The sequence below is a fragment of the Pinus tabuliformis genome, chromosome 7 (assembly GCF_031772625.1).
Source record: "Pinus tabuliformis cultivar Carrire ecotype Pingquan chromosome 7, CPIR1, whole genome shotgun sequence".
Taxonomy (NCBI): domain Eukaryota; kingdom Viridiplantae; phylum Streptophyta; class Pinopsida; order Pinales; family Pinaceae; genus Pinus; species Pinus tabuliformis.
Window position 1 is genome coordinate 799,992,535 of NC_142293.1, and position 24,109 is coordinate 800,016,643.

Below are 24,109 nucleotides of genomic sequence, written 5' to 3' on the forward strand. Positions count from 1 at the left end.
CTTCTTTATCCCACGGCAGACCCATAGGAAGTTCTGTGATCCGACTGATATGTTCTGGGGTGAGTTTGAGGCTTAGACCTCTGAAGTTTACTGTAGCCAGTGTCTGGGATTTAGGCTTCAAAGCCTGCAAGAATTCCTCGGCTACTTCATCATCGTAGCCCTGCAGCTTATCACAAAAAGGCATCCATTGTGCTCTGGTAAAGAGCTCTACCACTGCCGGGTTTCTCCTTAATTTGGTGGAATCTGTGGGTTCCCGCTTGATAAACCCACCCGGCATGATGAACACAGGGGTTTTGACTAAAGGTGACAAATGCAAAGGAGATTCGGTCTATTTTAGGCAGAGCATGCATACAATTCACAAAACACAGTCTAATTATACTGCTATCCTGTAGAAGCAACAATATAGGCACAACAATCCGATATTTTTATGACCAGACTGTGAATAATGATCTTGCCACCTTTGAAAGCCAATTGCGGAAGGAGTTTCAGGGTTACCTTTTTTCTGCCACCTTTTCTTACGTGAGGAATTCACCTTCCTGTAGAACTGCGTTCCTGTAGACACTGCTTCCTGTAGGACTGCATTCCTGTAGAAACTGTTCCTGTAGGAGCAGTGTGCAAACTTCGGGGAGGACTGTAGTTGGCTAGCGGTCGAGAGGTGCTTCACCGGTGTTCTGGTAGCCGAAAGCTTGGCGTATCAACGTTTAGAGGAAATCAGAAGAGCCACTCGAGTTTTGAAGTGGAGGTTGATGAATACATGCGCATAATCTAGCCGATTAGATTTTGAATCGGCGCAGCTCGTGGCGCGGGGGGTGAGCTGTCCCCACCGGACCGTTGGGCGACGTCACCCATCATTCACCTGCATATTCACTCGCTGCCGCATTCATTCCCACAGATCTGCCGCCGCCCTTTTCGGTTAAACTCGTTTCTCGGCTGACGGGACTATCCTCATGTGCGTGCTGCGTATTTTCTTTGTCGTGGCTGCCACCCAAGCATCCGACTATACCATAACTAGCCAACGTGGCCAGTCAACTGGCCATACGGCCGCTCAACCATTCATTTCTACGCCATGCAAACAAATCAAAGTAATACTCATGCGATTTGGTGGAAGGAAGGGTTGAGACACTTACCTGCGTGCGACTGCACACGATTTTCCAGTTTTTGGACGACGGGGAGCGGATCTACCTGCTGCACGCGGCTTACACAGTCCCGGAGGCTCATGGTTACAGGATGCTGCCGATGGAGTGGATGCTCTGGTTGCCTGCGCCCGTGTTTTGCTTGCAGAGGGCGGTGCTGTGAATGGTATCCACTCATGCAGGTTTGACTGTTACAGGATTCCTGCGGGGTGCCTTGTAACAGTCTCGCCTCCTTGGGTGCATGCTGCACGACGATGGATAGAATCTTCTGATCACGCTCCCGGAGCTTCTGATGCTCGACACGGATGTGGTATGAGCTCTCGGTGCTTGTTTTTCTTTGACAAATGGATTTACCACGAGAACTCATTGATCTGGTTTACTGGTGCAGGGATCTTGGTTGCATGGCGACGAGGATGGTGGAGCAAGGTAACAGCAATGTTCAGGGGTGCCAACAGTGGCATGCATGCATCCAACCCATTCCTTAGCCGCTAGATCTTCGTTTGAAACAAATTTTTGGCCGTCCCAAGCTTCTACAGGAAGTTTCCTGTAGACACAGAGCTTCCTGTAGAAAGTTTGGCCTTCCTGTAGAAAGTCTGCACTTTCCTGTAGAAAATCTGCGCCTTCCTGTAGAAAGACTGCGCCCTCCTGTAGAAAGACTGTGCCTTCCTGTAGAAAGACAGCAGCTTCCTGTAGAAGATTCAAACCATGATAAAATTGCACATACCTTGAAAAACATGGGTGCTCTTGGAGGAGGTACTGATGAGGTTCCTTGACAGCATGATAAGGACCCTTGGCTGTGAGTTGAAGGGCTCCCTCTTCTCCATAGAGCATCTGCAACCTGCATGCAAATTTTACCATATTTTGCTTATTGTTTTTTCTTTTTTTTTTTTTTCTCTTTTTTTTTTCTTCTTTTTTTTTTTTTTTTGAAAGATAACAGGGGCGCCTCAAGGAGGTTTTCACCCGTGTCATCTGCCCTGAGCGCCTCAGAGAGGTTTTCACTCAAGGATCTTTTTCAACCTTTTCTCTTTTTTTTTTTTTTTTTTTGAAAAAGCAATAGGAGCGCCTCAATGAGGTTTTCACCCCTACTACCTGCCTTGGGCGCCTCAGAGAGGTTTTCACCCAAGGATCTTTATTTTTTTTTTTTTTTTGAAAGATCTTCTTTCAGGGAGTGCCAGAGGCAGAGGCAGAACCCTTCTCTATGACCAATACAGATTTCTCCATAGTTTTTATAAACTCTTGTCTTGAGAGAGGTCTCTTGTAGATCTTCAGTCGATGCCCATTGACAAGCATGGGAATGGCTTCCTCATCAATGGTTCGAATGAGGACAGATCCATTGTCATGGCATTTCTCCACGGTATATGGTCCTAGCCATCTGGTTCTCAACTTCCCCTTGAAATCTTTGTATCTGGAATCATACAACAAAGCCCAATCTCCCGGCTGAAATTGCTTGTCATGGAGATGGTCATGCCACACCTTCCTCTGAAGTTGAACCACTTCTGAGTGAAGGAGGGCCTGCATGCGGTGCTCATCCAGTCCATTCAGCTGCAATAACCTTTCTTGCTGTGCATGGCTGAGATCTAGGTCCAGCTGAGCTGCCATCCTCAAAGTGTTATACTCAAACTCAATGGACAACAAAGCTTTCTTCCCATAGACCAGCTCATATGGTGTGAAACTGGTGGTGGTCTTCCAAGTGGTGTTGTAGGCCCATGTGGCCTCAACCAGGTGATCTGCCCAATCTTTTCTGCTGCTGCTCACCACTTTGGTCAAGATACCTTCTAATTCTCTATTGGTGACTTCCACCTGCCCATTTGCTTGAGGATGATAGGGAGTGGAAGTCCTATGCTTGATCTTGTGATGAGCCAGTAAGTCTTCAACCAAGTTGGATGTGAACTGGCTCCCTTGATCTGTCACCAGCTCTCTTGGGTAGCCAAACTTGTAGAAGATGTTCTCTCTTAAGAACTCGACCACCTTCTCTTCTTTTGCTGCTTTGATTGCTTTGGTCTCTGCCCACTTTGTCAAATAGTCAGTACACACAACGATGTAAGTCCTTTGCCTCGAAGAGGGGTTGATTGGGCCCACAAAGTCCATGCCCCACTTCTCAAATGGCTCAAGAGTCACTTGAGGTTGGAGAGGCATCTCATCCCTTTGGGTCGGTTTCCCCATTCTTTGGCATTGGTCACACTGACTGACATATCTTCTGACATCTTGATGAAGTGTGGGCCAATAGTAGCCTGCCTGCAGGATCTTGAAGGCAGTTCTCTTTGCTGCAAAATGCCCTCCACAAGGCCCATCATGACAAGTGAGGAGGATATCAAAGACTTCCTCCTCCCTTACACAACGCCTTAAGATCTGATCGGGGCCAAGCTTGAACAGGTTGCCCTTGATCCAAGTAAATGAGGCACTTTTTCTGATGATTCTGCTCTTCTCTTTTGAAGAGAGGTGCGGAGGGAACTGAGCTGAAACAAGGTAGTTTGCTATATCAGCAAACCATGGAGAGAGTACTGAGATAGAAAACAGATGCTCATCAGGCATCTGGTCATCCACCGTCCCATCTTCATCTGCAGACAAATCCAATCTAGACAAAAAGTCAGCAACAACATTTTCTCTACCTGGTTTATCAACAATGGTTAGATCAAACTGCTGCAATAAAAGTAACCATCTAATAATACGAGCATTCACATCTGGTTTATTCATCAAATATCTAATAGCAGCATGGTCAGTATGTACAAAGGTCTGGTAACCTGTAATATAATGTCGGAACTTGTTTAATGCATGGACCACAACTAAGAATTCTTTCTCGGTTACAATGTAATTCAGCTCAGCTTTGGACAAGTTTTTGCTAACAAAGTAAATGGCATATGGAAGTTTCTGCTCAACTTGTCCTAAAGCTGCACCTATGGCTTTGTTCGAGGCATCAGTGTGGATGTGGAAAGGTAGGGCCCAATTTGGACCTCTCAGGATTGGGGCTGACACCAACTTGTCCTTCAACTCATTTAAGGCCCTTTGACAATCGTCAGTCCATTTAAACTCCACATCTGTTGCCAATAGGCCAAACAATGGCGAGGCTAGCTTGCTGAAATCTTTAATGAATCTCCTGTAGTATCCTGCTAATCCCAAGAAACTCCGGACATCCCTTACCTTTTGAGGAGGTGGAACCCTCTTGATGAGAGCAATTTTGTTAGGATCCACCTGCAATCCTTGGGAAGAAATGGTATGGCCTAGCACTGTCCCTTCAGTCATCAGGAATTCACATTTTTCAGGACTGAGGGACAGGTTCATCTCAATGCATTTGGCTAGGACTTTTCCCAGATTGGACAATGCTTCCTGGAAGTTGGCCCCATAAGGAGTAAAGTCATCCATATAGATTTCCACTGCATCATGGACCAACTCCGAGAAGATGCTTAAGACAGCTCTCTGGAAAGTAGAAGGAGCATTGCATAGCCCAAAGGGAAGGACTCGGTAGGCAAAGGTACCCCAAGGACAAGTGAAGGTGGTCTTATCTTGGTCTTCCGGGCTGATTTGGATTTGATTGTACCCGCTAAACCCATCCAGGAAAGAGAAGAACTTCTTTCCTGCCAGTCCATCCAACACTTGATCTATGAAAGGTAGAGGGAAATGGTCCTTCTTGGTAGCTTTGTTCAGCTCTCGGTAGTCCACACAGATTCTCCATTTCCCATTTTTCTTGGGAACCAACACTAGAGGGGACACCCATTCACTATCTGAGATGGGGTAGATGAATCCGACATCCAACAGTTTTTGCAATTCTTCCTTGACAATGTCTTTAAGGGCTGGATTCATTCTCCTCTGGGGTTGCCTAACCGGTTTACAATCCTCTTTGATGTATATATGATGGGTACAGACCGAAGGATGGACTCCTTTCATTTCCTTGTAGCTCCAAGAAAAAGCATCTAGGTGGTTGGCCAACAGACTACACAGCTCCTTTTCCTGGGAAGGAGATAGGGAGGAGCTGATTTTCAATGCTCTCTCAGGGCCGAACTCCACATTCTTAACTCTGGGAGTGACAGGGTTGGTTGTACAAAGATCCACTAAGGTGCTAGCTTGGGCATCCTCCACCAATTTTTCTAAGGGTAGTGCACTGGTAGGTGGGTTTTGGATCAAGTTCTCGATCAAGTCATCCTCGGTTGGGGGGTTTCTTCTAGTGGTATCTAGGGTACACAGAGGTGCTGAATACACCTCGTCTTCTTCTCCTTCTTCCAACCAGAGTGGTAAATCATGCTCTAAAGAAGGTTGGGCAGGAGGGTATAGGACTAATTGCTTGGAAATGGGACCATTTTTGATGGTCATGTTTCCTGCCCGACAACTTATGTAAGCATCTGCAGTAGCTAACCAAGGCCTTCCCAAAATGAGAGGATATCCAGTAAGCTTGGCCTTTGGTTGCAGAACCAGGAAGTCTGCAGGGTATTCCCAAGAATCAATGGAGACCATGACATCCTCCACAATCCCTTCGGGAGTCACGGTGGAGCGATCTGCTAATTGCAGTACTGTCGAGGTCTTCCTCAAGGAACCCTGTAGATTGAGTTTAAGCATGGTATCCCTGGTCATCACATTAATGGCAACCCCCAGATCAATCAAGGTGTGGGGGATAATGGTGCCATTGATGTGAACATCTACTACAGGACTTCCAGGATCTAGGTACTTTGGGCAGATGACTTGTCCTAGCATAAGGTCCGACAGTTGTCCTATGACATTGATATGGAGGCATCTTTCTTCCGTCTGCCTGGGTGTTTGAAACACTTCTCCTTAACCAGCTTGTTATATATTGGCACATCCTTGATGGCTTGGAGAAGTGGGACTTTTACACACAACTGCTTGAGCTCACCCAAAAGCTCATCTTCTTCTGGGTTAGGTTGTGTGGTGGCTGTTAGTCTCTCAGGAAAGGGTGGAATAGGCTTTGGTTCACTCTCCTGATGGTCTTCCTCATCCTCTGGGGGAGGAGGTTGGCGATCTGGTAGAGTCTTTCCAGATCGAAGGTTGATCTCCTGGATCTCCACAGCATAGGTAGGGCATGAGGTTTCCCCAGTGTATACCTGCTGGGCATGTCTATTGTTGGGGTTCGGGTTCGGTTGAGCAGGCATTTGAGGTTGCCTTGGAGGAGCAGGAGGTAATGGTTGAGGTTGAACTGGTGGTGGAGGCAAAATGGCAGGAGGAGTGTTGTATTGGGGCCTCCACCCCGACTGAGGTGCATTCCATTGAGGCTGTGGCTGGGTATGTGAGTGATATGGATGAGAAGTAGGTTGAGTGGGGTACTGAGGTGGATAAGACCATGGAGGAGGCATGGAACATGAAGGATGAGCAGGGGGACCCCAGGAAGGCATAGGAGTTGACTGGTTGGGGTTGTAATAAGCTTGAGATGCCCCTTGCATCCCCTGCTGATAAGGTCTAGATCCTTGTGGCCTCCTTTGGTTGAGGTAATAGAGAGGCTCTGTGGGAGCTTCGGTCCCTTGATACATGGCTTTGAACCCAATTAAGGTTGGACACTGATTCGTAGGATGGTCCTCCTCACAAACAAAACACACTTCAACCGAATGCAATGGGCATTCGTTCTTAGGATGTCTTCTTGTGCACCTAGGACAAAAGACAGCCAAGGCTCTCTCAACCTCTTCTTTCTTTTGTTGAATCCTGAATGTATCAAGCTGCATGGCAATGGTTTGTCTCACCTCACTCTTAAGATCTTCTAATTGGTTTGCAAGCTCATGTTTGGAGAAAGGGACACTAGTTGAGAGGTGGTTTCCTCTACCTCGTTTCCGAGCTGCCCTGGAGTGGTTTCTAAACACAGTCTTGATGTCCTCATAAGGCAGTTGGTAAATGTCCCCCCCAGCTAACATGTGAAGGGTATCTAAGAGGTCTTCAGGGACTCCTCGGAGTAGGACCAACTTGAGGGATTCAGGGTCAAGTGTGCACCTGGCCCACTTATAGCTTAGTTGGAACCTCTCCTCATAATCCTCTAAGGACTCATCATTTCCCATGGACATCCGAAAGATTTCCCCCTTTGTTTCCTTGGACCTACAGTAATCCCGGTACTTGGTGTTAAAAGCTTGCTGCATCTGAGCCCAAGTAGTGATACTATTCCCAGGTAAACCCATGAACCAGCGTAGTGCTGCATCCTTGAGAGTGGAAGGGAAAAGTTTCAACTTTTGCTCATCTTCAGTATAGTCATAGGTTCTACAAAGGACAACAAACTCAAACAGGAAGGTATCTGGATCTTCAGTGGTCAACCCATGGAAGTGAGGTAAGGCGGAGGGGCTAATGTTTTTCATTTTCATCTCTCCATTGGTCTCTCGGATGGGGAAGGCACCTTCTATTCTCTCATCTTCTCTTCTATTATCAGCCATAGCTTCAGATGGATTGGTCTCTAACTCTTCTTCTACTATAGGGTCTTTGGATATCTCAGGTTGTTCACCTATAGGTTCCTCTGGGTCACTGTCACCAAAGAAGAGAGAAGGGTGACTCAGTGATGTGGTGGGGGTGTTTGGTAGGAATTTGCCTGATCTATCTCGGTTCCTACGAGGCATGAAATGGAAAAGACTTTCTTTTTCTTTTTGCTTGCTTTTGCTTTGCTTTTCTTTTGGTACCTGCAAAACTGAGACAGATTGATATACGACTAACTATGAAAGATGAAAAAATTAACTGAAAGCAGGAAAGAACTAATCTACTTTGCTCAAACGAAATTGCAAAAAGGAAATGCTAGTCTATGAAAGCAGGAAATGCTAATCTATGAAAGCAGGAAATGTCTATGCTACTTTTGCAGAATGAAAATGAAGTAAACTACTAGCAGAAGGTAAGAGTAAGAAAGTAGAAGAAAAAGCAACAATTACTAATACTCTGACGCTTCCCCAGCAACGGCGCCAAAAAGATGGTGAGCTCCAGTATTGTAGCAATAATGCTACAACTCCTGGGGCTTCCTGTCTCTTAATTTTATCAACCCGGTAGTTCGTACAAACTTGGAAGCGACGGTGCTGTATGCACAAGTACTAGCTCTTGTCGCAGCTGTCACTTGGTCAGCTGGCATAAGTCCGCTAGGGCTCAAGCCAACTTCTATAGGCTCACAGAAGAAGCTTTATCAATGATGGATGAAAGCTAGCTCAAAGAAGACTAATCTACTTGGCGAAAATGAACTGAAAGCAAATCAAAACATGGAAACCCTAGGAAACCCTAATTTAACTAGTCTAACCTCTATGATGCAAAGAATGTGAAGGAAACTTCTACCAATGATGCCATTACCTCTAATAAGTGAAAATGCATGAATCTAATCTACTTGCATCTTAAAAGACATGTTTTTGTATTTTTCCTTTAAGTGGATGGAGTGATTGTGATTTTGTGCTTATTAGGGTTTGGTTGTGCAGATGTGATGCGGAAGGGAGGAAAGCTTGGGAAAGGTTGGGGAGGCTAGGAGAGGTCCCTAGAGATCCTTAGCATCAGTTCACAGAGGTTCCTCACGTTTAGAGGCTCAGCAACCGAGTGAGTGGCCTCCTACAGGATGTCTGTAGGGGATTCTACAGGAACCGCAGAGGTTTCTACAGGAAATCTACAAATTGCTACAGGATGACCTACCGTGGGTGTTTGAAGTGATGGAGGAGTGATGGAATGGTAGGGGGAGATGTGTAAGGTAGGAATAAGGCTGGTGATGGCTCAGAAGTGGAGAAGTAGGATGGAGAAAGAGTGTATGAAGTGGGTTGATGGATGGAAGGTTATAACAACGAAATGTCCAACGAATGAAGTTACGTGAGGAGTGGAGGAGTTTGGGAGATAACAGAGCGGAGCAGAGGTCGAGGATGTGGTTGTATGCGTGATCAAGACGAAGAAGGAGGTAATAAAATGATGAAAAGCAGTGTAAATGAAACAAATGGCTTATGACTGTCACCAAGATGAAAATTCATTAACCTAAGCTACCTGAACTCAATGAACAACAAGATAAAGCGTGTAGAGGAATGTGCATGAAGCAGTGATGAAGGTGTATGGTGCAAGAGTGAAGTGCATGGAAAGATCTATCATAAACGAGACTATGTTGCAGCATGTATAAAGTGAAGAACTGCGTATTTTTGTGGCTGGTATAGGCTACACTCCAATCTCCAAATAGAGATGGCAGTGGAGACTTCCTCAACCTTTTTTGCTGGAGCTCCAATGTATTATCAACCTGCTAATCTAACTAAACAACCGAAAGCAATTCAACCATAAACTAGTCCTATCTATGCTCATGAAAACGACTAAGTTACCAAACTGTGAATTCGAATTGCATGTGAAAATAAACAAACTCAAAGTGCTGGAACAAAATGCAAACACATTACAGCACTGAGGAGATCTATTGCTCTCAGGTTGGGCCCTAACCTGAGAGCTATAGCTCCTTGAGAAAACTCAGAACTAGATCAAAATCTGCCTTCTTTATTCATAATCTGATGTCATGCCAAATTGGCTTACAAAAAGGAACAAAGACCGAGCTGTGCTCAAAAATTACAATAGTAATGCGAAATTTTCAACAACCTATCAAAGGCTACGGCCTCCATACTTATGCAAAACGATCATCCAACAGGTGTCCTTGATTTTAGGAGCTCGGCTGTCCAACTGAAGTTTAAACTGCTGATCCTGTAGGACAGTCATAATTGCTGTTCCTGTAGAACAGTTATAACTGCTGTTCCTGTACAACAGCTGGCTGCTTCTAAGCTCGGTGGGGAGATGGATTGGAGCTCGGAGCTATGGTGGGAATCACGAGGAGGGTCCCAAGACTGTGGACATCCTCTCCTAAAAACCAGCAGTGCCACCTCATTGTCTCATTGTCTCCTTTTCACGTGGTCTTTTCTCCCTTTTAATGCAAAAAAACCTGAAATCATAATGCATTAGTCACGTAGATAAAATGTCTACCCTTCTTCCTACAAACAACACGAATAAACTAAGAAATGCATGCATAAGCAGTAAAAAGTGAATGGCTTGAGCAAAGCAAGTAGGCCAAATGAGCCCAAATGATACCAAAAATTGGGGCTCATCACTAAGATGTTGCATAATGATCCACTAGCTGAAAGAAAAACAGGTGGCATGCCAAGGGAGAGACTTAGGGACAGTGCAATTATGCATCTCAGGCAGTCAAGGGTCGGGACTAAGCCTTGACACTGTGCAGTTCATAGTTCAGGCTGGACTGGGATTGAATATTATGCAGTTGGGGGATTCAAGGAGCAAATTTGAGGGATTAAGCACTGAGTTTTCCCACTGCACAATGTTGGAAGGACAGGGAGGACATGTGATTACACAATTGCGTAGTTCAAGAGTTGAAGGATGAGGCTTTAGGACTAAGATTGTGCAATTCGCAATTCAGGCTTGACTGGAGGAAAAGATTGCATAGTTCTAGAGCTCAGGGGTTGGGCTTGAGCACTGAGATTACGTAGTGCATAGTTCTGGGAGGCATAAAATGTGCATTGTACAATGCAAAGAGACAAGGCTACTGCTTGATGGATTAGACTACGTAATGCGCAATTTAGGCTGGCTAAAAGAGGTTGAGTGGCCCGATTGGAGAGTTTACCCAATTTTGACTAAGTGTTGGATCACTGAAATAAATATGAATATAACAAGACTCTGTGTATGATATGAAACTTAGATTACTTTATGACACAACAAGAAACACTTAGAACACATGAATAACACACTTTCCTCAATGCGACAACTTTGCGATGATTGACACCAAGTGCAACATCAAAAATACACTTTGCGACGATCGTGACAACACTTGTACGAAAATGATTGAAACTTTGAAAATGAGTCCGACAGATGTTTCTATGATAATAAAAGCTCATTTACACATGAATACTTCCCTAAAAACACCAAAACTAGCTTGTGTACACTAGGTGACACTTAACATGCTAAAATATGACACTTTGATTTTCACGCAAATGGGACGAAAACACTTAAAGAAAATACATGAAATGACTCTTAACGTTTGTGACAAAAACATGCGAAGTAAAATTAGGATATGAAATTTAGATGTGGGCCAAAATTTTGGAGGGTGGTTCAGTAGAGACAACACTTGGTGACACACTTGAAGAATTCCAACTTCTCTGCCTTGGTTGATCCTTTTGTGCAGGGTCTAGTTCTTCTGGAAGTATTAATTCATCTTTCAAACCACTTTGGTTTCCCCACTTCCCCTGTGCATAAACTTAGTCCCCTTTGTCCTTTCTCTGTCAAACACAAACATGAGACTATCAATATCACAATGTTTTCAATCAAGGAAGGGTACTTTAGTTCGCAAGCTTCAAATTTTCAGAGTATAGTTTTCATCTCCAATGTTGCTCTGCTACCAACAGGCATGGAAAATACCCTGACAGAGTCACTACAGGAACACTAAAATTGCTTCGCTGCCACCGAGCCTAGACAGTACCCCGATGGAGTTGTTTGATTCACCTCCATGCGCATAAATCATTTCTATTCTTTCACCCTTTATTTATATATTACATAGGACAATGCATAGGCACTTATTCATTTCATGGACGCAAGAGGGATCCCAACTTATTAAGAGTGGGAGAGGTTGTTCCTTCAGAGAAGCATATAAAGACCTCTAATTTTGATTTGGTCATTTTGATTTCCCCCTTGTACTTCTATACTTGATTGGATAAGCATGGAAAACACTGAAACATAAAGGACAGAGTGAAGGAATAAGGTTTCTAAAATGGACACAAAGATTTCGGTTCAACTCATAACTCTCCTTACACAAGAGCCATATTTTCCATCAGAACATCATTGATGAAAATATGTAACCAAAATGGTGAAGAAGGACTAGAGGTTATCCAAATGTTGTAGTGTCACAAGACTCTTTTCAAATTCAGCCACATGCAATGAAGACCAAGAGAACATTTACATATGGCACATTATTTACATGAACGAAAAGAAACAACAACACATGGCCAAACAAAACAAACAAACAACAGAAAAAACTATGTACATAGGGTAGGGCATGAACCTATACCATCATTAAAAATAGTGCTTTAAATATTGGCCAGTAACAAGGAGATTCAATCTTTTTGTCTAGAGATTGGAGACGATATGTGTGTTGGCTAATATTCTCGTGCACTATATGCAATTCGATCCACAGGGATTGGAACTTAGTATGCTTATTGTTAGCGCTTGAAATTTCACCTCAGGCTGAGAAAGGTAAACTTCAAGGCAACATCAAACCACTTAGCCTCGTAGCTAGCCCTACGGGCAGGAGAGGGCTCTCTCCGGTCTATCTCAGTAAAGATCTTCAATGGGTGAGATGACCAATAGGAAAACACTGATTTTAGGCTAGTAAACTGATCAAGAGGTTTAAATTTGGGATTTTTAAAGTTTTGGTGGAAAATTGGGGATGGCAATTTCGGGTGCGGGGATTGGACACAGTTTTCGCAGGGAGTTCTTTGGGGCGAGGTAGGAAACATTATTGATGCCTTTGATAGAGATGGATGGATGAGAATGACTGGTGAGGAGTTAAGGAGAGCAAGCAATAACCTTGAATTCCCCTTAAACAGTTGAAAACATTGATATTAAGCAAACTTAAAAGCAGAGCATGACAGTCATGAATTCTACTTTAGCACTTCATTTGCCTAATTTGCAGAAGGAAAAGTAAGGAAATGATTCACATAACACACTTACAAGTACAAAGAGAAACACACCATCAATACATATGACCACAAGAATCCCAAAAAGGACTGCAAAACCCTGGTCTTCCTTTGCCAAAAATTACAGAGATACAATGAATAATACAATAAGAGCTTCTCCCTCAAGAGTCCAACCATGAAAATGAGAAAGAGTGTACATAATATAGATCATCTAACATCTCTCCCTGCCTCTAGGGGTCGAGCTCACTATCCTAGGAGCTGTTTCAACCAATTCTAAACTAAGCACTGAAAACTAGGCAGTCAAAACAACTTGCCTCTATAAGCTAGGAAACCAATTCATTCATTTAATTTTCACCTATCTCATGAATGAATCTTATAGAAGAGATACATAAGTGTAAAAGTGTCATAAAATTACATCATTTACAACAAGGAGGATAAAAATCAACTCCAAAAAGTCAAACATAGTCAAAACTGCGTTTTGCTGAGCTGTAGGCTGAAATCCTGAGCAATTTGCCTGATGGGTCGCGCGCCATTCCTAAACGGGTCGCGCGCCTTTGAGAGCACTTTTGGGGCACTTCCAGGTGTCCAAATGGGGAAAGAGTAGGCTTGTTGGAAAGGTCTAGATGTCGACTTTCCAACCCAAGTGGAATTTCTGAATTTGGTGGTCATTTACCCCTCCAAAATTGCAATCTCCCAAGGCTGATTTCTGTGTGTCAAAAATGTGGCAGAAAGTCATTTTTTGCTTGTTTTTTGACTTTCTGGAGGCCCAAAACTTCATAAAATCTCTTGGCAATGGGTGAGCATGTGTAAATTTTCATGAAAAATCCAGAAATGCTGAGTTTTCCTGGAACGGAGTAGCCAAATGAAAGGGTCGCGCGGGGGGTGAGACTCGTTGAGGGGACAAAACCTGTTTTTTGCCTGAAAAAACCAAAAATGACCCAAAATGCTCAAAATTTCTTGGAATTTGTGGTGGGGCTGAGCTATTTAGTGCCATGCTCCTTCAAGGAAGCCTCGGCCAAGATGTGGAGGGGGTCGGACCTTTTTCTTCGTTTTTGTGCTTTGGCCAACCGCCTTTGGAGCACTTTCATCTTCGCCTTGCACACGTGCATCCGTGCCCAATAATGATTCTTCATGTTTCTAAGCAATTTATTATCTTGGTTGGCCTTGGCCAACAACCTCTCCAAATGAGCACTGAGCCGGATAAGCATAGAATCTCGCTCAACGGGTACTAAATCATCGGGTCTTCTTCGATTCAAGTTGCGGTCACTACGAATCCTCCACAACTCATCAAGAGTTTGCCTATCCTCCAACTGCTTGTTGCGCTACTCTAAATAGGGGATCCTCCACTGTGCCATCTCTAACTTCTGTTGCAACAAGTGGTTCTCGGCCTCCTTTTGCTGAATGACCTCATGAAGCTCCGTGGTAGGAGAGCGGGTATCAAGATCAATGATATCAATGTCGGGATCACCGGTCATTCCCTCCTCGATCATGGGCTGCTTGCCCCTCTGTGCTGCCTGTGCTGCTGAAGAAGGCGAGGCCCCTTCCACCTGATGTGGAGATAGCACTCGCTGAGCTGATGAAGAAGGCGAGACCCCTTCCACCTGCTGTGGAGAAAATACTCGCCGAGCTGCTGCAAATAAAGCCCTTTGGCCTCTCTGATAAGTGACCAATGGAGAAGAGCTGACATATCTAGTCACGGGGGTGTCATGCTGCTGTGATGGTCCTCCCTCCTCGTGAACAACCTCAGGATGTGGTGGTGGTGGTGCTGTGAAAAGCTCACGAGAGATAAACTCCTCCCATGGGATGCCCTGCTGAGCCAACTGATGTATGACCACAAGCTGAATCAAACCATAATGATAGAGGCTCCTATACTGCTGTGCTGGGCTCTTCCTCTGCATCAAGGGCACCATCCTCTCAATGTTCCGGCACAAGAAAACAGGGATGTTCATCATCCGTACCCGTGTGAAATGCATCAACAGGCGAATATGGTACGAATATACCTGTGAAAATCTGCCCTCACAGGTGAAATAGAGCATGATAAGCCTCATCATGGGGGCATACTCACTCGTCATAAATCTGAAGGGAAATACACCCGTCAAGTGTCTCATGAATGCAGGTCTAATGAAAGGCTCATACTGAACACTGTCCAACATCTTGCGCTTATTCCTCACCTCTCCGACATTAGGTATCCCTGTGGCTTGAGCAATCATCTCGGGTGTCAATGTAAAATCCACCCCGGCAAGGTTCACATGTCCATCATGCAAATGCAAAACAAATAAGCGAGCCAACTCCCTATGATGCTGAATCCGAGAGATCCTCTCGCAAAACTCATAGCAAGACATATAACAGAAGCATGATACTACCATTGGACAAGCCTGCAAATCTGTCAAAGAGGTGGGCTCCTCTCTCCTATGATGACCGCCCTTTCCATCTTTGTGAGGCCTCCTCTGTACCTCAAACGCTGAAGCTGATGCATGGTCATCACTTTGCGCATAATTGGTTTCGGTTTCTGACATTGTTTTAGGAGCAAAGTGGTTGAAATATACTGCTGTTTCTGCTTTGTAAACTGCTGATTAGAATGCTTGCAAAATTTGGCAATTTGTGGTTCCTTGGCAAGTTTGCTGGCGGTTTTGGCAGAGAGAGTGCTGATGGATCGCGTGCCTCACCCAACGGGTCGCGCGCCTTCAACGGATCACGCGCGTTATAACTTAACACTGGCACAGGGCGCCTGACGGGTCACGCGCCTGGTTCAACGCGTCGCGCGCCTTCCCAACTCACACAATTCGCTCAAACTCTTTTGGAAACAATTGCTCTATCACTTGAATGCACAATGAGGCTTGATGGAGGCAGATTAGGGCTTTTATAGCCTTGTTTGAATTAATTTCATGTCATAACCCACTTTATAATGTTTTTTCATGACACTTTATAAACTTGACTTTTTTGGTTTTCTTTTGTCCTGAAATTGATTGATCTGATGCTTTTATTTGATAATTTTTGCAGGGATAGCATCTGAGGGATCTTGACAAGGGAGCCAAGGTTACATGCTGTCCTTTGAATCATTTTGAATTTTTACAATTTTTACAAAATTTTGAGAAATGACCTTGGCTTTAAAAACAGGGTTTTTAAATCCAAGGTGAAAATTAACTGTACAAGATGAAATTTTTCGAAGAAACACTTTGAAAATCATCCCTCTGGCTTGCTGGGCACTTATTGACCTTTAGAGACATGACCTTGAAGACAAATTTGACCTCAACCCTAGACCTAAAAATTTTGACCTAAAGGCAAAGACAAGTAACCTTGAACAGTTTAATGACTGAAACAACTTGATCCAGCGGTGCCAAGAGGGGGACAAAGACATCAACTCCTCCATCATGGTTATGGCATGCCTAACAGAATGCAAAGAATGACACTGGTGAGACACCTATTTATGCAAATGCAAAGAGCTTTGATCGTTGATGGAGGGCTACTAGACTGACTCTAACACTTACCTTTGTCTTCGTGGGATTTATCGCACTTTAAGACCAAGTCATCCACACTGAATTCATTATTCCCTGCTGAATTCTTATTAAACCATCTCTTGATATGACTCTAGTGGAGAGAAAAAATTTCTTTAACTTTTTTTCTTTCTTCATGCAGCGTGTGGAGGGTGTCTATCCTACTCTAAACTAGTAAGCATGGCTTACCCTGGGGCTCTTGTGAAAGTTGAAGGGTAGGAAAATAGATATTCGGAGGTAGGAGGGCTTCTTTTACATACACCATGAAGTGAGGAGAGCTATTCAGAGAAGGTTTAGACGTGACTCAATCAACCTATAAGGCATTCACCAAAGTAGAGTGCTAGTTCCTATGTTTAGAGAAAACAATCTTTTTGATGATGCGGATAAGGTTCTTATTAGTCGACTCAGTAAGAACATTTCATTGCGGATAGTAATTAGTAGAATATTTTAGTATAATATGACTTTCCAATGCAAAATTATATAATCTCACTGACAAAAAATATGTTGCATTGTAAAAAACAAGTTAAGTTAGAATGCCAAACCTGGAAATGATATTCTGTCTGAGGAAGTTGATGACTTCATGATTGTTCACTTGCTTGAGTGGAACCACTTTTGTCCATCGTGCAAAGTAATACGTGGAAGTAAGAATATAGCAGTGATGCTTTGATGAGTGTGGAAAAATCTCACTGATAACATCCAAACCCCATTATTGAAATGGTTCTTCCACAACGATAGGTTGCAATAGGTCATCTGACTTCTTTCATCGGCTGACACATTTCCAATAGATCAAACACTTGTGGGCATAGGCGTGAGCATATTTAAATAATGTGGGACAATAAAAACCGACCCGCATAAATTTGTGCATTGTAGCGTCACCCGTGAAATTCCCTCCGACTGATCCATCATGTAGGTCATCTAATACCTTTTCTCATTCCTTTGCTTCTAAGCATCTAAGCAGTACTTCGTTATGTTGCTTCCTAAAAATAATCCCATGTACCAACTGGTAAGATAAATCTTTCAATATGACCATCCTTGTCTGTCGTGCAGACAAATCAAAGGGGAGAGTATTGTGTTCAAGATACTGTCACACGTCTGCATACCAAGAGGTTGGAACATTAGTGGGGACAACTCACTCTACATTGTACATCTTGATCTCCTGCTCCCATCCATATGAATCATCTTCTTGTGCATTCACTACTTCTTCTGCTAGCTGACATATAGCATGGCCATATTGTGAACTAGTTTGTATTCAATATCACACTCCTGTAAAATTGTCATCTAGTTCACCCTTTTCTCACCCATCTCTTATTGTCAGACAACGATCTAACTGTTGGGTGTGAAATAAAGATAATGCAATGATTCTTCAAAAGATAGGGTCGAAAGTGATTCACCACCTTTTATACTACATAAGTATGTTTAACAATGGCGAGATAATTAAGTTCAAGACCTTGTAGGCTAGCACTGCTAAAGGATATAGGTCTCTTGTTGTTCTTATCATATTTCTATGTAAGTAGGGCAATAAGAGAAGTTTTAGAAGCAAAAGTGTAGAGCAGGAAATCTTTGTTGAAATTTGGGCTATAAAGAGTTGGTGCTTCCATGGTAGCTTGCTTAATATGAGAGAATGCATCCCTTTTCCTTTTGTCCCACTTATATACTACATCATTCTTTACCATCTTCTGCATGGGTTTTACTATTTGAGCATAATCAAAGATGAACTTGCGGAGAAAATTTCCCCCAGGAAGGACTACATGACCTTCTTGTTCACTAGAAAGGGAATCTGCATGATAGCCTTGACCATTTCAGGGTCCACTTTAATCCCAATCTTTGCTATGATGTGGCCCAAGACATTTCCCTCAGACACTGCAAAAACACTCTTTTTGGGATTAAGAGATATCCTGTATTTTCGACATTGCTCAAAAATCTGCTCCAGATGGCGTAGGTGGTTGGATCTCTTTTTTTAAAACACTGTGACATTGTCAATATACAACACCACGCTCTGAATGATCAAACCATGAAATGTGATGTCCATCGCACGTACCAAAAGTTGTTCAGAAAGTTGTCTTAAGTCTGTTTAGTTTTGAGACTATAACCTGGTTGTAACCAGAAAATCCATCGAGAAGAGAATTTTTTTTTGACCCCGATACTATTTGTAATATCTTCTTCATTGACGACACCAGATAATTTTATTTGGGTGAGGCATGATTGAGATTTTGAAAGTCCACGCACAGGTGAATTTCGCCAGACTTCTTCCTTATTGGGACTAGATTAGAAATCCATGTTGAATGTCACACTTTATAGATGATCTGCGCATCCAACAACTTCCTTAACTCCTTTTGGATCAAGGGCTCAAACGCTGGGTGTACTTTCTGCAACTTCTATTGAAAAGGCTTGGCCCCTTGTTTTATTGGAATAACATGGTGGATTGTTCACTTGTCATAGGTTTTGAGCTCATCATACGTCCACATGAAGACATCTTGGTACTGCTTAAAAAGGTGGATAAAGGCTTGTCGTGATCCAAATTTATGCAGGAACACAAAAAAATATAGAAATACCCATATACACAGAGATGCATTAGAAAGAAAACTTCATTTCATTAATATCAAAGAACTGAAATATGCTTACATATGGAAATAAACATAAACTAGCTTAGGCGATGGTAGCTTATTTGTGAGAAGAGATGTGGCGGCCATATGCCTTTGAACTATGTTACAATGAGGCTCAAGGGCCTATTTATTATCAAACAATAAGGGAAAACCATAAACAACCAAAACCCTAACCCCACAAGATGGAACACCAAGAGTTTGTGGGCCCCGTTGGGGTTAGTTGGGCAAACAACTTCCTAAGGTCATAACTTGGTCATATTATCTTTGTTTGGCACGTACGATACCTTGTTGGAAAGATATCTGAGTACTATAGGAAATGTGTTAGGCCCACTTAATGAGCTTGTTGCAGACCTAAAAAAATTTCGTTTAGGGGGGTCAGAACTTCTCCAGAAGTTCAAGAATCGAAAAACTGCTAAAATAGTAAATGTTGCAATAAATAAGGAAACATATGAAACCAATTGGAGGTCTAGGTGGAAAAAGAGGGTGGCCACCAATATCCACCTAGATCAGTCCTCCCTCCTTAGGAAGCAATGGTCCCCATTGCGTGTAGAGCTCCATGAGGTGAGGAAATTTTTGTTGAACTTTTTCCATGGTGAACCACTTGCCCTGGTGAAGGATTTTTCCTTCTTTGACAACTCGATATAGTTGGATCCTATGTTGGCAAGTGTTCTTGATCTGCATGTCCATGATTTGATCAGTTATGGCCTGTTCCATGTAGTCTGGGTTTAGCTTTGTTGGTGTGAGTTGTTTTGCAATGTAAAATGTGTCCAGTAATGGTGGAAAGTATGGCTGAAGGTGGTCTACATTAAACACTTGGTGCAGACCAAGGAAAAATGGAATGCTAAGCTCAAAGGGATTGTCCCCTATAACCTCAGTGATGGTGTATGGCCTATATCAGAGTGGTAAAGGCATTTTCACCCACATGGAACTTGTGCAACACTCGATGCTAATCATGGAGCTGCTTGTACTTAGCATTGGATTTGTCCAATATATCATGGACCTATTGGCAGATATGTTGAATGCGCTCAATGAAGTTGTTAGCCCTGTCATCTTCAGATTAGATGTGAGCTAAATCTACCTGAGTAGCTACAAATGGTATGGCCACATCAATGGGACATAGTGGATGAAATCCCAACCCTACCTGAAAGGGGTTGTGGCCCATTGAGCTATGGAGAAATATTTTGTAGCTATGCTGGACATAGGGGAGGCTTTCATCCCATGTATGTGGATGCTTCGAGTTGTACATCTGCAGAATGTGTACGATCATCTGGTTGACGACCTCTGTTTGGCCATCATTTTGGGGGTGGAAAGTCTTGGACTTAGTAAGTTTGGTATCCAGGATTGACCAGAGACTTGACCAAAATGCACTTAGGAATCTGCTGTCTCGATCTGAGATAATGGACTGTGGGACCCCAAAGTGTATCCACACTCACTCAAACAAGAGCTTATAAATGGCGTCTGTTGTGATAATCTTCTTGCAGGCTGCCATAATGGCCATCTTAGAGAATCTGTCGATGACCATGAAAACACAGTCGTTGTCATGCTTAGTAGAAGGAAGGCCCGACATTTAATCCATGGAGATGGATTCCCAAGGTCGACTAGGAGTACGAAGAGGAGTATATATGCCTTGCTTCTTGATGGTTGATTTGGAAATGGCGCAGGCGGTGCAAGATATAATGTACTTCCCAACATCGTGACAAAGGTTTGACCAATAAAATTACTTCTATAGTATTGTCACTGTTTTCTCTACTTCGAAATGTCCAGCGACTCGACTATAGTGAGACTCCCAAATCAATTTGGCACACTCTCTTGTAGGAACATAGATTTTTCCCAGGTGGCATAACAATGCATCGTGGAGGTGAAAATTTGGAACTTGCTTACCTTCTAGGAGTGTCTGGTATGTGCTGCCAAATTCTGGATCTCTCTAGTAAAGATGTGGCCACCCCTTAGTCTCGTACCCACAAGAGTCAAGCACAGTGAACAACGCTATGGCTGGTGGTCGACTGAGGCAGTTTAGTACATTATTGGTGCTGCCCTTCTTGTACTTAATGTTCAAATGGAATTGTTGCAAGTATGTGGACCATTTATGATGGCGATCATTCTACAACTTCCCTTGTGTCTGTGTACTGGAGGGGTCGGTGGTTTGTGTGGATGATCGTTTCCTTCCACATAATGTAATGCTTCCATTGAAAACATTTCTACACAATGGAATACATTTCTTTGTCATAAGTGGGATACTTTCAGACTATGTCTCAAAGTGTCTCACTGTGGTAGGCCATTGGATGCCCCTGCTGAGTAAGAACTGCACCAATAGCATAGTCGGAGGTGTCTGTCTCAATATTAAATGCTTGTTGGAGGTCTGGTAATGTGAGAACTAGTGCAGAGAAGAGACAATGCTTCAACTCCACAAACACCTTCTATTGGGTTTCAGACCAGTTTTTTTTTCCTTCGCTCCACCCTTGGTGACATGACTTAAAAGCCAAGTGATATGAGAGAACACTAGCACAAACCTGCAATAGAAATTTGTTAAGTTATGGTATGTTCTATGCTTATAATAGTTTACTTATTTTTCTTATTATATTCCATAGATTAGCAATCATATGTACATAAAGTAAAGTGCAGATAGAACGTTAAACGATCAACAGAAAACAAGCCAAGACAAGAGACACATGATGTGGCGGTCAGCTAGGGACAAACCCCACAATGTGTGGGGAAACCCTTTGATCAAATATTCTTTTATCTTCAATAATTCAGCAGAGAGAAATAGTACAATAAATCTGATTCATATCAGCAGTAGCAAACCCTAGATCAGCAGCATCAGCATTCGCAGCTTCATCATCAAACTAGGGCAGACGATATCTCACAAACCGACCGTCGGATCGGCTTGATTCCACCACCAAGAGTTGCAGTTTCTAGAGGAGGTTTAGATGAACCTACAACAAAGTTCAGATGAGGATATCTTCTAGTCCACGTAGGTCAATATTTACTTCTGAAGTTGCAGCTTCAGTTTCGGCAGTTTCTGGCTTCAAACTAGGGCAGTCGATATCTTGCAAACCGTTCGTCGGATTGACTTCATTCGACCACCAAAAGTTGCAGCTTTCAGAGGAGATCTAGATGGAACTATAATGTAGTTCTAAGGAGGAGATCTGATGGTAAACGCTGGTCAAAATTTGGATTTGCAGTTGCAACTTCAGGTTCAACAGCTTCCGGCTTCACATGTGTGAGAGAGAGACCCTTTTCTGTGCAGTAGAGAAGAGACTCATTTCTGTGCAGTAGAGAGAGAGAGATGTGATGAAATGAGTGAGTCCAAATGAGGAAAAGTCCTTTTATATTTATACACAACGTTGGTGTTTGAATAGATGCGACTGTTGGGCTTCTGAGCCTACATGAGTTGTAGGTCGGCTTGATAATAATTCTGTAATCAAAATAAATTCATATCTCCATGAATACTTATCGGAATCAGACGATATTTATATCAATCCTACACCTCTCGATGAGAGGAATCTAATAAAGATATAATTAGCCATGAATAAGATGACCCACATGAAGTTTTTCTCTAGTTTCCAATTTTAACACTCCCTCTCAACTAGGGAGAACTTCATCTGTAATCTGTCTATCGGTCGTTACTATTCATCCATCAAATGCACTGCCCTGTGCAGCCTGTCCCTTGCCCTACTCTGCTCTATTTTGTATGTTCTACTTTGTCTTGTTCTGCCCTGTAATGATCTGTATTTTTTTGCTCTGTATTGCTATGCTCTTGCATTGTTCTGTTCTGCTCTGCTTTTGTCTGAATTATGAAGAAGAAGAAATGATCGAGGATGTATCATACTGACTCAAAGTCAGTCTCAGAGTATGTACCACTGGTCCTAGACCAATCTCAACCAACCCGAAGTCAACGTCATAGTGAGTACAACTCCACTGGTCCTAGACCAGTATCATCCTCTACTGACTCAAAGTTAGTCTCACAGTGCGTACCACTAGTCCCAAACCAGTCTCAACCGACCCGAAGTCAGCTTCATAGTAAGTACCACTCCTACTACTGGTCCTAGACCAGTATCACAATCTCAGAAAGTGTACCAATGGTCCTAGACCAGTCTCAACCGACCCGAAGTCAGTGTCATAGTATATACCACTCTCACTGGTCCTAGACCAGTACTGCACTGACACGAAATCAGTCTTAGAGTATGTACCACTAGTCCTAGACCAGTCTCAACCGACCCAAAGTTAGTGTCATAATATGGGACAACTCCTACCACTGGTCCCAGACCAGTATCATTGATCCCAGACCAATGGAGGTCATCATAGCGTAGGGAGTACAGTAAATACAACGATGTGTCCATCGGTACTACTGTGGTCCCTAACTTCATTTCCCTACTCATTGATCAGATGAGAGGTACTTCCCATGAGTCCCAGACTGCATGGGTAGGATGCCTCGACAGGAGAACTAATCAATCCTGTCCTCACAGGAGAATACATCAATCCTGCTACAATCGCCATGGAGAACACAATCCAGGCCTCACAGGAGAACACATCAATCCTACTACAATCGCCATGGAGAACACATCAATCCAGGCCGCCATGGAGAACACATCAATCCAGGCCTCACACGAGAACACATCAATCTTGCTACAATCGCCATGGAGAACACATCAATCCAGGCCTCATAGGAGAACACATCAATCCTGCTACAATGTCGCCATGGGATGTACATGTATACCACCAGGGGATAGTGAATCATCCTATGGTCATATGCTACTCCAAGAACCTTGGAGCTCCCAGAGCTCAACGCATCATACATGACCCTCATTGGAGGGTCTTTGAACAACTCCAAGTTGTTCTCGAAAAGTCAGAAATTTTACTTTCCCAAGTGGTTTTGTCAGAATGTCGGTGACCTGTTCATCTGTATCGATATGTGGAGCCTTATAGCTCCCCGCTGCACCATATCTCGAATATAGTGGTATTTGATATCGATATGCTTGGAATGATCATGAAATACGAGATTCTCTGAAAAATTAATCCCACTCTGGTTGTCACAAAGGATCACGGTGGTATCCAATGTAAATCCAAACAACTCACTAAAGAGCTTTTGCAACCAAACTGCATCACAGGAAGCCATGCTGGCAGCAATATACTCTGCTTCAACGGTGCTTAAGGCCACCGACTTCTGCTTCCTGCTCATCTAGGATATCAAAACAGATCCCAAGGAGAAACAACACCCGGAAGTTCTCTTACGGTCCTCCACATTGCTTGCCCAGTTAGCATCTGTGTATCCAAATAGTCTCACA